This window comes from Cetorhinus maximus, chromosome 32, assembly GCF_964194155.1.
Source record: "Cetorhinus maximus chromosome 32, sCetMax3.hap1.1, whole genome shotgun sequence".
NCBI lineage: Eukaryota > Metazoa > Chordata > Chondrichthyes > Lamniformes > Cetorhinidae > Cetorhinus > Cetorhinus maximus.
In genome coordinates, this window is record NC_135910.1 from 12,343,044 (window position 1) to 12,360,169 (window position 17,126).

General features: G+C 47.0%; 1 protein-coding gene across 1 annotated transcript in view; it reads right to left on the reverse strand.

Moving 5' to 3' along the window:
• Positions 1-17,126, reverse strand: part of npas1 (neuronal PAS domain protein 1) — a 414,556-nt gene that overhangs the window by 40,101 nt on the left and 357,329 nt on the right. The gene's annotated exons all lie outside the window — the stretch shown is intronic.

The following is a 17,126-nucleotide window of genomic DNA, read 5'->3' on the forward strand; positions in this document are numbered from 1 at the left end:
CCAATGGTGGAACAACGAAAATTAGACACACAGGAGAGGCCAGAATTAGAGGGGTGTAGATATCTCGGAGGGTTGTGGAGCTGGAGGAGAGAGGAAGGTGGCGAGGCCATGGGGGGATTTGAAAACAAGGATGAGAATATTAGGCTTGAGGTGTTGCTGAACTGGGAGACAATGTACACCAACGAACACAGGGTTGATGGGTGCACAGGGGACTTAGTGTAAGTTGCAAGATGGGGCGAAGAGTTTTGGATGACCTCGAGCAATGGAAACTGCTAGCCCCCCTCCCCCGATGGTATCCCAGATCTGGCGCACAAAGTGTTAGAAGTAGCAATATCGTTTTCATATCAACTCCAATCCCAGAACAGCATATTCTATTGCACTTGTATCACACACAAACGATTTTTATGACTATCCTGAGTGAGACTGACAATTTACTGCACAGTTACAGTTTGCTTTGAACAGAGAGATCACACTCACTTGGAACTTTATTACCCCAGCCTCAAATTGACCCCTGAGAGCAGGGATATTCTCAATCTGAGTGGGAACAGAACCCAGCACCCAGAGATGAGAGGTACTTACTGCACCTTCTGAACCCTCGATAAACTGTTGATAATCCTGGAGCTTTAAGTAAATCCTCTTATAAAGATATATCCTAGAATTGTGGAGCTTAGCAGCACAGAAGGAGACCATTCGGCCCATTGTCTCTGTGAAAGCATTGTCCAGTTAGTCCCACTCCCCTGCTCTTTCCCCATAGCCCTCCAATACTTTCCCCTTCAACTATTCCCCAATTAAAGTAACACTTTAATTAAAGCAACAATGGTTACCATTGACCAGTAACTGAACTGAACCAGCTATATAAATACTGTGGCTGCAAGAGTAGGTCAGAGGCTGGGAATCCTGCAATGACTAACTCACCTCCTGACTCCGCAAAGCCTGTCCGCCATCTACAAGTCACAAGTCAGGAGTGTGATGGAATACTCTGCCCTTGCCTGGATGAGTGCAGCTCTTCAGCACAACTCAAGAAGCTTGACACCATCCAGGAACAAACAGACCACTTGATCAGCACCCCATCCACCACCTTAAACATTCACTCCCCCCACCACTGGCGCACAGTAGCAGCAGTGTGTGTACCAGCTACAAGATGCACTGCAGCAACTCACCAAGGCTCCTTCAACAGCACCTTCCAAACCTGTGACCTCCACTGCCTAGAAGGACTTAGAAGGATATCGCTATTCCTTCACTGTCGCTGGGTCAAAATCCTGGAAATTCCACCCTAGGATCACTGTGGGTGTACCTACACCACATGGACTGCAGCAGTTCAAGAAGGCAGCTCACCACCACCTTCTCAAGGGCAATTAGGGGTGGGCAAAAGCGATGCCCACATCCAATGAATGAATGAAAAATAAGTCATCCATTCCCTTTTGGAAGTTACTATTGAATGCAATTTCCACTTGCTGTTCTCTCTTTATATGGGGTCCTCTAATTGTTCCCAATGCTCAGCATATATAATACATATAACCCACTGTATCTCAGAATGGATCCTTCACAGTGCACTGTATGTCAGTGTCACTGTATACCAGTGTCAGCTATGGGTTAGTGCAGGCACTCTTGCCTCTCAGTCTGAAGATTGTGGTCCCCCTCTTCAGATTCGAGCACACAGCTGAGGCCAACACTCCAATGCAGTACTGCTGCATGGTCAGCGAGGCTGTCGCTCAGATGTCAATCCAAGGCCCAGTGTGCCCTCTCAGGCAGATCTAGGAGGCCCCATGACACTTTTCAAAGAAAAATGAGAGAGTTCTACCCTGTGTCCCAGCAAAATCTTTAACCCTCAAACAACACTGAAATCTGGTCTTTATCACTTTTTTGGGAGCTTCCTGTGCCTAAATTGGTTGCCGTGTTTCCTACATTACAACAGTGGTTTTAAAAATACTTTGTTGACTGTAAAGTGCTTCGGTACGGTCCTGCGGTTATGAGAGCTACGATTTTATTGCATTGTGAGTCTATAGACCAATAGACCCCAGCACGATCCCAGTATTCAATCCCTCTATCCCATTCTCCCACAACATGCATTTCGCAAGTCCCACTGTTTGGCCGGTGAAGAACCTCAGAGGGCCACATGTTCTTCCATCGTCGGAGCTGCAGAGTGTGAGGCGAACCCCTTCATGGCCCAGCAAAGGGTGGTGACTGGTGTTAAACTGCTGAATTTATACCGGAGATTTGGTTCGGTAACAAAAGCCAACCAAAGTCTGGTGAACCATTTAGAAAGGGCTTCTCCTCGTGAGTTGTGATCTGCCCCGTAAATTGAATCCCCTTGAAGGCCCTCAACAAACATCAAAATAAAATATACTGGGACAGATTGAGAGTAAGGAGTCTTGTCTCACATCTCAGTGTAGGAGCTGAGACTGCAACTTTCCTGATATTCCCTCGAAGTTAGACAATTTTGCTTCTTTCTTAAATTATTGATAATAAAAGGAAGATTTTCATTTATGTAATGCTTCATACGACATCAGGATGTCCCAAAGCGTTTTACAGCCAATTAAGTACTTTTTGAATTGTGATAACATAGGAAATGTGGCAGCCCATTTGTGCACAGCAAGCTCCCACAAACAGCAACACAACAATGGCCAGCTCACCTGTTTCTTTTGTGACATTTCATGGCAAGGACACCAGGGAGAATTCCCTGACCTTTTTTTTTGAGATCGTGCCGTGGAATCTTTTACCTGCTTCAGGCAGGGTGGATGGGTCGGTTTAACATCTCAACCAAAGGACGGCATGTCCAACAGTGCAGCACTCCCGCATTGGAGTGCCAGCCTCGGTCATGGGCTTAAGTCTCTGGAGCGGGGCGTAAACCCACAACCCTTTGATTTAGGGGCGAGAGTGCTACCCCCCAGCTCACACCACCCCGTACCAAGGCATGCTTGCCGAGCTGGCACCTGAAAGGGTTGAAATACCTCATTAATTCCCCTCGCTCACTCCCTTAAGACACCCTACACATGCTCTTGACAGAGGTCTGACGGCTATCCATTCTGTACCATCGCCCTGTGATGGCTAATGTAATTGATCACAAGGCAGCTGATGTAATTGATCACATGACAGCTGGTGTAATTGATCACATGACAGGCGGGTAAAGAAATGCGGCTGCTTTTCAGGCCAGGTTCCCAGTGAATTGCATCTCATTGTACTATTGTTAAAAATAAGCTGGAAAAGTTGAAAAATAGCTTTCAACCCAGCCCTAATTTATTAGTCTCTCTCACGCGTAATTATGCAAAAGATTTTAGCTCTGCTTGTTGACCTTTAATATTCAAAGCAGTCGATACCTGTCTTTAGGGGCTCTGATATGCAGAGGGCTGGTGAATATTAATGACGTTCTATTCATTCCTTATTCACCAAGTGTAGAGGTTAGGTTATTACAGACCAAATGAAGTCAAGGCCTGTCTCAGACCTCTTAATTACTAATGGAGGAGAGGACACAAAGGGAAAAAAAACCCATCTGCTTTGTAATAGCTGGAGGTGTCTGGGAGGTTGAATATAGGCTTCGATTGTCTTTTCGCTAGCATCAACCTGCGTCAGTTGTGTGGCATCTCTTTGAGCCCGAAGACACACGAGAGTTCAAGCCCCTAACCCAGACTGCCACTTCGGTGCTGTTCCGAGGGAGTGATGCACTGTCGGAGGTGCCGTTGTTCAGTTAAGATGTTAAACCGAGCGGTCCCGTCCACCCAGTCAGTCCTGGAGAAGTTATATTTGACAGGAAAGGTTAACTCTGTTCCTCCCTCCACCGGCACTGCCAGGCCTGCTAAGTATTTCCAGCATGTCTGGGTTTGTGCGCTGTTTGTGGGATCTTGCTGTGCGCTAATTGGCCGCTGTGCTTCCGCCATTACAACAGCTGCTTCGCAGAGTGCATTGGGACATCCTGAGATCGTAATACACACGTAAGCGTTTCCTTTCCTTTAACATCAGCCCAAAAACAATTGTTCACTTCACACATTCACATTACGCCCCATTATGCAATATTCACAACATGTAAGTTTAAGGCTGTGGCTCCTAGGTGCTGAACGGTTAGTGAGGTCATGAAATAAAAGCAAATCGAAGCACGAGGCTTTATTTCTGGAGAAATAGAGTTATGTTAAGTCTGCGTTGAACCTTTTTTAGGCCACACACAGAGTTGGAGTTCTGGTCGCCATACTATAAAAAGGATATAGAGGCACTGGAGAAGGCACAGAGAAGATTTACAAGGATGATCCCAGAAATGTGTGGGTTTACATATGAAGAAAGGATTAACAGACTGGTCTCTTCTCTCTTGAAAAATGAAGGCTGACGGGTGACCTCATAAAGAACTTTAAAATTATGATGGAATGGATACAGCGAGATTGTTTCTTCTTGTGGGGAAGAACATAACTAGAGACCGTCAATATAAGATGGTCCCCAAGAAATTCAATAGGGAATTCTGAAGAAACTTCTTCACCCAGAGAGCGGTGAGGATGTGGAACTCGCTACCACAGGGAGTGGCTGAAGTGAATAGTATAGATGAGTTTAAGGGGAAACTAGACAAGCAAATAAGGGAGAAGGGAATTGAGGGTTACGATGATAGGTTTAGATGAGGAAAGATGGGAGGAGGCTTGAGTGGAGCATAAACACCAGCGTGGACTGGTTGGGCTGAATGGCCTGTTTCTGTGATGTACATTCTGTGTAAGTAGTCCTATGTAAATCCCATGGATGTCCAACTGGCCAATTTTGGAGCTTTGGTGGGAGACCAATGTTTTTATGTTTTGCTTTCAGAGAGCACTGACCCTTGTTCTGCTAGCAACACATTCTGCTCTCTGACCTTTATGCCACTATTAGCACCTGCCTTAGTCTTTAACACTATCATTATCACTCCCTTTGTCTTGTGTCCATGACATCTTTGTCAAGTCTCTCCTGAGCTCCCACCTATCCCTGACCTTCTATTCTGCTCCACCCCTTCTCTTCAACAGTATAAAATCCATCGCATTTCTGACTCTCTTCAGCTCTGAAGAAGGGTCATATGGACTCAAAACGTTAACTCTGTTTCTCTCTCCACAGATGCTGCCAAACCTGTTGCATTTTTCCAGAATTTTCTGTTTTTATATCAAAGAACTATATCATCCTTTCTTTAATATCACAGTCAACCTTTATAAGTAGGGGCATAGAATACAAAAGCAATGAAGTTTTGGAGTAACGTGTCCAATTCTGGGCACCGCACTGCAGGAAGGATGTGAAGACGTTAGAGAGGCTGCAGAGAGGTTTATTGGAACAGTCCAGAGATGAGAGACTTCAGCCACGTGGATAGATTGATGAAGCTAAGACTATTTTTTTTATTCGTTCATGGGATGCGGACCTCGCTGGCCAGGCCAGCATTTATTACCCATCCCTAGTTGCCCTAGTTCAGAGTCAACCAGTTTGGAGTCACATGTAGGCCAGACCAGATAAGGACAGCAGATTTCCTTCCCTCAAAGACATTAGTGAACCAGATGGGTTTTTACAACAATCAACAAAATGGTTTCACGGTCATCATTAGACTTTTTAAAAAAAATTCCAGATTTTCATTGGATCCAAATACCACCATCTGCCGCAGCAGGATTCGAACCCAGGTCGCCGGGGCATTACCCTGGGCCAGGCTGGCAGGCAGGAATATCCGCCACCAAATACTGGGACATCGGCCAGTTTCAATAATGAATGTCAGGCCCTCAGACCCTGATCCACCAACATGCCAGCTCCACACCCCCATAATCCCCGTGCCTCCACATGTATCTTCCATAGCCATTCACCCAGTATCCACTATGGGCAGACCTCAGGCTATTGTTGAAATTGGCATTAACAAAAAAACTCCTAACAATCCAATAGAGCTTTCATGTTCAAAGACACTTTCTACTGAAAAAACCCAATCAAAAAAATGTAAATCTCCACAACTGGTCAGTCTGTTATAAAAAACAAACACTGATCAAAGACAGATAATCCTTTAATAAACTTAAAAACGTTCAATCAAAATATGAGGACAGCCTACCTGCTGAGATAAGTGGCTCTGGACCCTTTGAAACTCAGCCAAGCATTCAAAATGGCCACAGCTATCAAAGCAAATCCTGGGGAATGCCAACAATGGAGTCCGTTGAAACTGAAATGCCAGGTGGCACTTTCTTAAGCTACAGCTGCTGTTCCATTTCCAGTTCAAAGCAGATTGCTTGCCAATCAATTGAGTGTAGCTGTGTCATTTTTTGTAAAGCTAAATATTGCTGGGCATTTAAACCTTAGTCCAAACAATGACAGGAGAGTTTCCCAGCACATGCCCCATTTTGTTTTGAATTTTGAATGCAGTTTTGAATGCATTATGGCCTTTTCTCCATTGGAAAAAAGTACTGTAATGCATGTCAACACTTACACGATGGTGGTCGAAATGCTGTTCAACTTACCTTTGCAGGACAGAACCCTATAATCAATCACTGAAGTAAAAACTTACTAATTTGCAATACAACATCTAACTAATGAAACTGAAAGAACATTGTTTTTTGTATTACAAAAACTGTTAATGAACACTGTTAATGAAACTGTTAATTGTCTGGAGCAGGCAATATTTTTGTTTATTTTTGGTTCCCCACTTGGGACTGGGATTCCCTCATGGTTCACGACTCCCCTGAGGTGCCTTCAATAACATTGCCTATCAAAACGGGCCCAACTTCATAAAAATAGTAAGGGGTCTGAAATGCCCACCTACCCAATGGAGTAGGCAGGGGTGGGATTGCTGAGTGCAGGCTTGCTAACCACACCCTTATCCCACGGCCATAAAAATCTCACATGGCGGGAATGGGGGCAGGAATCCCGGAATAGTGTCCCATCTGCCTTTTTTAAATCCGCCCTCCTCCTGCCCCCATCTCCTTTCCCATATGGATGGAGGCATGAAAATCCGGGCCATGTTCTCTATGGTCTCCCTTCTGTCATAGTTTTCTAACTTTCACAAAATAAAAAAAAGCCTTACCTTTTTGGGCCTCTATTACTCCGACTCCTCTAATCCTGTTAACTTCACCTGGTCAAGAAGCCCCAGAGGTTTCCCACCCACTCAAACCCACCAGTCGGGGCTCGATGGTGCCATATTTAAAGAAGGACCCAACCATTTCCAGATGGGTGTTCCTGCTGCCTGCTCAGAAGGATTGGTTAAAACAGAAGTGAGTAGGAACGGTGCACAGATTGGGGAATGGCGAGATGAAAGTGGAGACAACAGCAGGCAAGTTCCCAGCCAATTTTAACCATCTGCCAGCCTGATTTGCACAGGGGAGTTGCCAACCCTCCAAGATCAACCTGGAGTCTCCAGGAGTTGAAGATTAATCTCCAGGATACTGTTGCGAGCAAACCTTGGAGAAAAAAAATCACGGGGACAATCAAATAATTTGTGCTGTTTACACTTCTTTGAACACTTTTGCTCATTAATAGTAAAAAAGGAGGGCTAGAGGAGAGTGCGAGAGGAGGGCCCTGGGACAGGCAGTCAGCAGCACCTAGAGAAGAGTGCGAGAGGAGGACCCTGGGACAGGCAGTCAGCAGCACCTAGAGAAGAGTGCGAGAGGAGGACCCTGGGACAGGCAGTCAGCAGCACCTACAGGAGAGTGCGAGAGGAGGTCCCTGGGACAGGCAGTCAGCAGCACCTAGAGGAGTGCGAGAGGAGGACCCTGGGACAGGCAGTCAGCAGCACCTAGAGGAGTGCGAGAGGAGGACCCTGGGACAGGCAGTCAGCAGCACCTAGAGAAGAGTGCGAGAGGAGGACCCGGGGACAGGCAGTCAGCAGCACCTAGAGAAGAGTGCGAGAGGAGGACCCTGGGACAGGCAGTCAGCAGCACCTAGAGGAGAGTGCGAGAGGAGTGCCCTGGGACAGGCAGTCAGCAGCACCTAGAGGAGAGTGGGAGAGGAGATCTCTGGGACAGGCAGTCAGCAGCACCTAGACGAGAGTGGGAGAGGAGATCTCTGGGACAGGCAGTCAGCAGCACCTAGAGGAGAGTGGGAGAGGAGATCTCTGGGACAGGCAGTCAGCAGCACCTAGAGGAGAGTGGGAGAGGAGTTCTCTGGGACAGGCAGTCAGCAGCACCTAGAGGAGAGAGCGAGAGGAGGACCCTGGGAGAGGAAGTCAGCAGCATGTGTCAAAGTCATTTGGCAGAATGCCTCATCGCCAAAACTTTCCAACAGTACCAAGACGTAGCTTGGCTGGTGGTGAGAAAGGCCCTTCCCGTCAGATCCTTCCTACAAGCCAGGAACCTCACCACCTCCGCACGTTACCCTCGAGGTGGCTGTGGTGGGGATGAGATCATTGTTCACCTCCTTGTGGATTGTGCCTTTGCAAAGAAGGTCTGGAAAGAGATGCAGTGGTTTCTGTCGAGGTTCATCCCGAGCAGTTCTGTGACACAGGACTCTGTGCTCTACGGGCTGTTCCCAGGGACACACACCGAGACAAACATCAACTGCAGCTGGAGGATCATCAACTCGGTGAAAGACACTCTTTGATCTGCCCGAAACTTGTTGGTCTTCCAGCACAAAGAGTTGTCCCCAACTGAGTGTTGCAGACTGGCACATTCCAAGGTCCAGGACCATTCCACGGTCTATGTGCTGAGGGACGCACTAAAGCTTGGGGCAGCCGCCACAAAGGCGCAATGGGGAAAGGTTGCTATCTGAGACCTTTCAATCATAGTGCACCGAGGGGCTGGGAATTGTATAGACCCCTCGGGCTGTATGACTCACATTGACGGTATGCAGTGAAGATTACATGTATCACAATTGTACTGAAGTGCCTCAGGGTGCAACATGATCTATGTAGACAACTTAAATACCATTGCACTGTCTGACTATCTGTTATGACCATTTTGAAATGTCTGTAGTGTTCCTTGATTGTATTGAAGCACCTCAGGGTACAACATAATCTGTATGGAAAACTTGAAAATTATTGCACTTTTTGTGATGGCCATTTTCAAATGTTTTGTAATGTTCTTTCAGATATTTTATAAATAAAGTATATTTTTGCAAAAAAAAAGTCAGCAACACCTAAAGGAGAGTGCAAGAGGTGGACTCTGGGACAGGCAGTCAGCAGCACCTAGAGGAGAGTGCGAGAGGAGGACCCTGGGACAGGCAGTCAGCAGCACCTAGAGAGTGCGAGAGGAGGACCCTGGGACAGGCAGTCAGCAGCACCTAGAGAGTGCGAGAGGAGGACTCTGGGACAGGCAGTCAGCAGCACCTAGAGGAGAGTGCGAGAGGAGGACTCTAGGACAGGCAGTCAGCAGCACCTAGAGAGTGCGAGAGGAGGACCCTGGGACAGGCAGTCAGCAGCACCTAGAGAGTGCGAGAGGAGGACCCTGGGACAGGCAGTCAGCAGCACCTAGAGGAGAGTGCGAGAGGAGGACTCTAGGACAGGCAGTCAGCAGCACCTAGAGAGTGCGAGAGGAGGACCCTGGGACAGGCAGTCAGCAGCACCTAGAGAGTGCGAGAGGAGGACCCTGGGACAGGCAGTCAGCAGCACCTAGAGGAGAGTGCGAGAGGAGGACTCTGGGACAGGCAGTCAGCAGCACCTAGAGGAGAGTGCGAGAGGAGGACCCTGGGACAGGCAGTCAGCAGCACCTAGAGGAGAGTGCGAGAGGAGGACTCTGGGACAGGCAATCAGCAGCACCTAGAGAGGGCGAGAGGAGGTCCCTGGGACAGGCAGTCAGCAGCACCTAGAGGAGAGTGCGAGAGGAGGACCCTGGGACAGGCAGTCAGCAGCACCTAGAGGAGAATGCGAGAGGAGGACTCTAGGACAGGCAGTTAGCGGCACCCTGAGAGTGTGAGAGGAGGTCCCTGGGGCAGGCAATCAGCAGCATCTAGAGGAGAGTGCGAGAGGAGGACCATGAGACAGGCTGTCAGAAGCACCTGGAGGAGAGTGCGAGAGGAGGACCCTGGGACAGGCAGGCAGCAGCACCTAGAGGGGAGCGTGAGAGAAGGACTCTGGGACAGGCAGTCACCAGCACCTAGAGGAGAGTGTGAGAGGAGGACCCTGGGACAGGCAGTCAGCAGCACCTACAAGAGAGTGTGAGAGGAGGACCCTGGGACAGGCAGTCACCAGCACCTAGAGGAGAGTACGAGAGGAGGACCTGGGATAGGCAGTCAGTAGCACCTAGAGGAGTGTGCAAGAGGAGGACACTGAGCCAGGCAGTCAGCAGCACCTAGAGGAGAGTGTGGGAGGAGGACCCTCTGCCTGGCAGTCAGCAGCACCTAGAGGAGTGTGCGAGAGAAGGACCCTGTCCCTGGCATTCAGCAGCACCGAGCACCTAATATCACAGGAGAAACATAGGTTCATTGGTTGGTGAGAAACTGCTGTTAGGGAATGTCATCAAATAGCTGAGAATTAGAAAAACACATTATTTTAAAAAGAAGGGGCTACTTACATTTAAGTAAGAAACACAAGCAATAGGGAACTACATTAACTCAAGGTCAGGTAAAATAAAATTGCATAGGTAAACCAAAGTAAAATAAAGTTAACGCAAGGGAAATAAATTGAAGCCATGGCAGGACAGCTCTGTCGTGTAGAATGTGTGTCTTGTAATATGTGGGAAGTTGTGGATGACACCAGTGTCCTAGATGACCACATGTGCAGGAAGTATCACCAGCTGCAGGACCTTGAGCTCCAGGTTTCAGTGCTCGAACGGCGGCTGGAGACACTGTGGCACATCCGTGAGGCTGAGAGCTACGTGGATAGCACGTTCAGAGAGGTGGTCACACCGCAGCTTAGGAGACTGGAGGCAGAAAGGGAACGGGTGGCTGCCAGATAGTCCAAGAAAATTAGGAAGGTAGTGCAGGAGACCCTTGGGGTCCCACCCACTAATCGGTTTTCCGTTTTGGATACTGTTGAGGTCATTGGTTCCTCGGAGGAGTGCAGTCAGAGCCAAGTTTGAGGCACCACAGGCAACTTTGCAGTACAGGAAGGGGGAAAGAAGAGGGGAAGAGCAGTAGCGATAGGGGATTTCATTAGTTAGGGGACCAGACAGGCGTTTCTGTGGCAATAGACGTGACTTCAGGATGGTATGTTGCTCCCCTGGTGCCAGGGTCAAGGAAGTCATCGAGCAGCTGCAGGATATTCTTCTGGGGGAGGGTGATCAGCCAGAGGTCGCGGTCCACATTAGTACCAATGACTTAGGTAGCAAAGGGGATAAAAAAGGTGGGGGGTGTAGCATTATTGGTTAAAGAATCAATTACAGCTGTGAGGAGGGAATGATATACTAAATGAGGCATCAAATGAGGCCACATGGGTTGAGCTTAGAAATAAAAAGAGGCAGCCACACTGCTAGGAGTGTACTATAGCCCCCCAAATAGTTAGAAGAGGAAATATGTAGGCAGATTTCTGAGTGCAAAAACAATAGGGCAGTAATCGTTGGGGACTTCAACTACCTTAATATCAATTGGGAAATGAACAGTGTGAATGGCAGAGTTGGTGCAAAATTCTTGAACTGCATTCAAATATTGGCAGGTAAAATCAAAGAAAATCCTAAGGTGTTTTACCAGTACATTAAGAGCAAGAGAATAACTAAGGAAAAGGTAGGGCCTATCAGAGATGCACATGGTAACTTGTGCGTTGGTGCTGAAGATGGTGGGCAGGGTTCTTAATGAGTACTTTGTCTCCATCTTCACTATGGAGAGGGATGATGCAGACATTCCAGTTAAAGGGGAGGAGTGTGAAACATTAGATACAATAAGTATAGTGAGAGAGGATGTACTGGAGGGACTGGCATCCTTGAAGGTGGATAAATCACCAGGGCCGGATGGATTGTATCCCAAGCTGTTGAAGGAAGCCAGGGAGGAAATAGTGGATGCTCCGAGGATCATTGTCCAATCCTCACTAGATTTAGGCGAGGTCCCAGAGGATTGGAAGTCTGCGAACGTTGTACCATTATTTTAAAAGGATGCGAAGGATAGGCCAGAAAATTATAGGCTGGTCAATCTGACTTCGGTGGTGGGAAAATTATTGGAAACAATTCTGAGAGACAGGATAAACTGTCACTTGGAAAGGCACAGATTGATCAGGGATAGTCAGCATGGTTTTGTTAGGGGAAGATCGTGTGTTATTAACTTATTTCAATTTTGTGAGGAAGGAACAAGGAGGATTGATGAGGGTAGTGTAGTGGATGTTGTCTACGTGGATTTCAGTAAGGCTTTGGACTAGGTCCATCATGCAGACTGGTCAGGAAAGTGAGATCTCATGGGATACAGGGGTAGGTGGCAGGCTGGATCCAAAACTGGCTCAGTGACAGGAAACAAAGGATAATGTCGGTGGATGTTTGGTGTGACCTAATTGAGGTGCACAAAATTATGAGTGGCCTAGGTAGGGTAGACAGGAAAGACTTGTTTCCCCTAGCTGAGGGATCAATTACTAGGGGGCACAGATTTAAGGTGATTGGTAGAAGGATTAGAGGGGACATGAGGAAAAACTTTTTCACCCAGAGGGAGGCGGGCGTCTGGGATTCGCTGCCTAAATTGATGGTTGAGGCTGAAACGCTCAACTTGTTTAAAAAGGTACCTGGATCTGCATCTGAAGCGCTGTAACCTGTAAGGCTACAGACCAGGTGCTGGAAAGTGGAATTAAAATGAGCGGCTAGTTTCTTTTTTCTCTTTTTGGCCGGCGCTGAATGGCCACTTTCTGCACCATAATGTTTCTATGGTTCTAAAAAAAAACACTGACTGAACCATCCAATCGGATGACAGGAAGGTCTTCTCATTTTCTGATTGGTGCAGGAAGGCGGTTCACCATGATGATGGGCATGGCGGTCGACCAATGGCGGGTGTGAGGGGACCGAGCATTTGGAGGCAGGAAGTCATATGACGAAACCTCCAGGAACAGGGCCTACTAGAGTTGGCAACCCAAACTGAGCAGATGGTGTTAAAGTGCCCCCCTATGTTCAAACACGCACACATCTGAACAATACATACATAAGCCTCATGGACAGAAAAAGAAAATAACTCAGAATAAACTTGCAGGCTAGGAACTCCACAGTGACAAATGATTATTAAATACGGTCTGACAACCAGCTTAAGGTGTCTAGAGAAGGTGCTCTAGACACCTTGAGCTACATTTTTAATAAATTTTTTTTTGGCTGGTGAGAAGTTTGTTATCCCTCACGCTCGCTCGTCTTGCGGAGGGAGACCCATGAATTTCTTAAGAGGCTGCAGACCTTTCATACATCTGAAAGCAGACACCAGTGTTTCTTTTGGTGAAAAAATTCAGGTTCGGAGAGTCTCATGAGTATTCGGTGCCCGGCGCTCAATCATAATTGAATACTTCATCAAAGTCTGAGTGATCTTTGCCTGAAGATTGCTTCGGGGCTGAACTCAAGCTGTTGAATTTGTAAAACGCAGACTGTCTGATATGAGAAGAGTCCACGAAGCCCCAGAGCCCCTACACTGGGCCTACAGGAGGCTCGGTACAAACTCGGCACTTCAAATAGGAGAGGGCTGTGGGGTAGGGGGAATAACAACTGTCGTAGAAGACAGTGAGGTAGGCCCTCAGGACTGCCAGAGAAATGATCTGTGGAATTTCAAAGTTCAAGTTTTAAAGCCAGATAATTCAGCGATGGTGACTGACTTGTTCATGGGCTTCGTCCCGCATTTAGCTGGTGTCTTTCACACAGTTAAAACATCTCCAGGCTTCGCAGCAACATCGTCAAACAAAATTTGGAACCCAGCCGTAGAAGGGAGGTTTTATGGAGTGTCTTAAAGGGCAAGAGGGAGGTGTGAGGTGTAGGGAGGGAATTCCAGAACTCAGGGCCCAGGCAGCTGAAGGCACCGCCACCAACAGTGCAGTGATTAAAGTTGGACTGCGCAAGAGGCCAGAATTGGAGGAGTGCAGATATCTCGGACAGTCATAGGTCGAATATCCTTTATCCAAAACACGAACTTTTCTTGGACGGCTATGCAGTTAATTTTTATGTTAATAAAGCAGAGTAATATTATCTTACAGGTGTAATAAGTGTTAACAGGTAAGAAGTAGGGTGTGTGAGAGTTGGCAAATTTTTATTATTCATTCATGGGATGTGGGCGCCGCTGGCTAGGCCAGCATTTATTGTCTACCCCTAATTGCCCTTGTTCAGAGGGCATTTAAGAGACAACCACATTGCTGTGGGTCTGGAGTCACACGTACGCCAGACCAGGTAAGGACTGCAGATTTCCCTCCCTAAAGGAAATTAGTGAACCAGATGGGTTGTTAACAACAATGAGCAATGGTTTCATGATTCCAGATTTTTACTGAATTTAAATTTCACCATCTGCTGTGATAGGATTTGAATACAGGTCCCTAAAGCATTACCCTGGGTCTCTAGGCTACTAAGTCCAATGACAATACCACTATACTACCATAGTATTTGTAGACTACAGCCAGCCTAGGCTGAGTCTATTGTAATCTAAGTCGGCCAAGGCCTACTGTATATACAGTAGATCAAAAACCAAAACATCTGAATACTGAAACACAATTGGCCCCAAGGGCTTTGGATAAAGGATACTCGACTTGTAGAAGTATCTAAACAATGCAGAATACTAATCAGATTAATGGGGGAGAGAGTCAAGTCATCACAGTATTTAAGATGAAATGAGACAAACGCTTCTGGGAAAGAAAAGACTTGTATTTATATGGCAGTGAAGTGCTTTTGACATATAGTCACTCTTGTTCATGTACAATGTAGGAAATGTGGCACAACCAATTTGCGCCCAGCAAGGTCCCACAAACAGCAAATTTTGCCAACCGAGTGATGCTTTCTGGCATCAGGAAGGGGGAGCCCTGGTTGTATTGGGTTCACTACCATATCCAGGTCATGGTTCAGTGGGTAGCACTCTTGCCTCTGAACTGGAAAGTGATGAGTTCTCCAGAGACATGAGCTCAAAGTCAAGGCTGAAGCTCGCAGGGGAGTACAGAGGGGGTGCTGCACGGTCAGAGATGTTGTCGTTTGATGAGACATTAAGTGGAGGTCCTGCCTGCCCTCTCAGGTGGATACAAAAGGTCCTAAAGCTGCTATTCCACAGAAGAGCAGGGGGAGTTCTCCCCTACTCAATGTTAATCCCTCAGTCAACATCTAAAAAAAAGCTGTTCTGGTATCACATTGCTGTTTGTGTGGGAGATTACTGTGCGCAAATTGGTTGCTGTATTTCCTACGTTACAACAGAGACTACCCTTCAAGAAAAAAGTGCTAAATTCATTGCAAAGTATTCTTTGGAAACTGTGCAAAACGTTATATAAATGAAAGTTCCTTCTTTCTACGGACGTCTTGAGAGTCGACCATTAAATTGCAGCCCCATATCAGAACAACATAGTTAAAGAACAGCATATGCATCATTCGGATAACCCTCAGGAAAATGTCTGTATTTTAAAGACATTTACATCGCACGGTTACAGACTGGATCTCACCCCGGGTCAGAGAAATGCTGCATGCTGGAACCCAATTATTCTTTTGATCTCCAGAATGACTTGAAGATCAAAGAAATGACTGAACCAAAGAGAGAAGTGGATTTATAACCCCAAGGAAGTTCTGCCTTAAAGAGGGAGGCTCAGCTTTGGGAAGCTTTGAAAGAGTGGATTTTACCACAGAGACCCTTTTTTGCTAACTAGGGATCATCTCAGCCAGCACTTGTTCCTGTTAAACAGGGAGAAGAACCATTGTTGATGAAGCTTTACTCTGAATCGAACACATCTTGTACTTGCCCTGGGAGTGTTTGATGGGGACAGTGAAGAGGGGGCTTTACTCTGTATCTAACCCCGTGCTGTACCTGTCCTGGGAGTGTTTGATGGGGACAGTGTAGAGGGAGCTTTACTCTGTATCTAACCCCGTGCTGTCTGTCCTGGGAGTGTTTGATGAGGACAGTGCAGAGGGAGCTTTACTTTGTATCTAACCCCCTGCTGTACTTGCCCTGGGAGTGTTTGATGGGGACAGTGCAGAGGGAGCTTTACTCTGTATCTAACCCTGTGCTGTCTGTCCTGGGAGTGTTTGATGAGGACAGTGCAGAGGGAGCTTTACTCTGTATCTAACCCCCTGCTGTACTTGCCCTGGGAGTGTTTGATGGGAACAATGTAGAGGGAGCTTTACTCTGTATCTAACCCCGTGCTGTACCTGCCCTGGGAGTGTTTGATGGGGGGGGGTGTAGAGGGAGCTTTACTCTGTACCTAACCCTGTGCTGTGCCTGTCCTGGGAGTGTTTGATGGGGACAGTGTAGAGGGAGCTTTACTCTGTATCTAACCCCGTGCTCTACCTATCCTGGGGGTGTTTGACGGGGACAGTGTAGAGGGAGCTTTACTCTGTATCTAACCCCGTGCTGTACCTGTCCTGGGAGTGTTTGATGGGGACAGTGTAGAGGAAGCTTTACTCTGTATCTAACCCCGTGCTGTACCTGCCCTGGGAGTGTTTGATGGGGACAGTGTAGAGGGAGCTTTACTCTGTATCTAACCCCCTGCTGTACCTGCTCTAAAAATGCTTTAATGGTGACACTGAGTGCCCGTTGAAAGTGTCCCATATCCCAGCACAAAACTCTCAAGAAAAAAGTTCTGCTGGTGATGATGCTGGCTGAAGTGAATAAAAAAACGAGGGATTTATGTAAGTACCTGAACCTCAGGCATTGATAGAAAATCTCTACTTGATCTCATTCCATTTACACATGACAGAGAATTTCAAAGACATATTGGCAAATAATTCCAGCAAGGTACATCCTTCAGAGAGTTACTGCATTCCAAACAGTTAAAGGCTGTAATTTTATTACTGGCTGTAAGAGAAGATTTATTATCACAACCAAGGTATTCATTTTAAAAATAATTTTAGTGATTTTTTTTTTTGGACAGTATGGTGAAGGATGTCAGCGCTGAAGGGTGAAAAATATTTGGAATGGAATTTGGAATTTCACACTCCAGACACTTCAGCACATAACCCAGGCTGACTCTCCCGCTGGGGTACTGAAGGAGTGCTGCACTGTTGGAGCTGCCATCTTTCAAGATGAGATCTACAGCCCAGGTCTGCCCTCTCAGCTACTGTGAAGGACACCTATCCAAAGAGGATTTCTCCAAGATGCCTCATATTTATCCCTCAACTCACATGACTAAAGTAAGATCATCTGGTCATTATCACATCCCTGCTGGCGCACAA